The sequence below is a fragment of the Haliaeetus leucocephalus genome, unplaced genomic scaffold (assembly GCF_000737465.1).
Source record: "Haliaeetus leucocephalus isolate CR32 unplaced genomic scaffold, Haliaeetus_leucocephalus-4.0 Scaffold228, whole genome shotgun sequence".
In the NCBI taxonomy this organism is placed as follows: Eukaryota; Metazoa; Chordata; class Aves; order Accipitriformes; family Accipitridae; genus Haliaeetus; species Haliaeetus leucocephalus.
The window spans coordinates 615,382-616,359 of NW_010972664.1; positions in this window are offsets into that span (position 1 = coordinate 615,382).

The following is a 978-nucleotide window of genomic DNA, read 5'->3' on the forward strand; positions in this document are numbered from 1 at the left end:
ATGGGAGAAGCAATTTGAGGAAGATTTCAGGAAGCTCTGGGATGAAATATGCTCCATCATCCTCCAACAGAAGCAAAGCTGAAGTCGACTCGCTACTTAAGAGCTGTGAAGGATGGGACTCTAGCACAGCCTGGGATTTCTTTTTTCTTTCTTTTTGATAAAATTGAAGAAAATGCCCCAAGAAAATAGTGAAAGAAACAATAAAAACTGTAGAGACGTGTTTTGACGGAGGGGATTCTGGAGATTACTTAGCTCTTTCATAAACAATCCTACTTTGACATGTAGGAACCTGTTGTACGTAATTTCCGTCAGTTGTGGAAATTCTCAAGCCGATACGATCTATTAGTTGTGGCTTCATGTACGAAGCGCAAGCACAGATCTGGCTTGCTTTTGCTTTCTATTCAGGTCATACTTACAGCCTGTTCTTGGTATTTTCCATCATGTCAAGTATGTATACTTGGGACTCATAGACTGTTTCTCTCTTATGCACATTCCCCTTTCTCCTCCATCTCCTGCCTTCCATGCACACCAACTTTTAACCCCGTTCAACAGTTACACTTTTTTCTTTCCTTCCTCTACAGGTACATGAGGCAAACCCCAACAACAATCCCTGAGGAGCAATTTTTATTTCCTGGGAAGCTCAGGCTAGAGTAATCCCATCCTGAGCCATGAAAGGACATAGCTAAAATTCAGCACAGATTTGCCAGTTCTGTGCACACATGCGTGGCAGCAGATCTTGACTTTATTCCCTCCCTGCCGTTCGGCAAACCCACCCTGGCCTCAATTCCTACACACTTTTTTTTTTTTTTTGGCATTTCTAACAAAACCTTATCAACACGAATCCCGAGGGCACTCCGTATCATGTATGACCAGCTAATTAAATGCAAACGTACGCTGGGATAACTGCAGAACTAGGCCCCAAACGAGGTATCAGCACCGCCACACGGATCACGGCGGCTCGCCCGCCTGCCCGCCCGC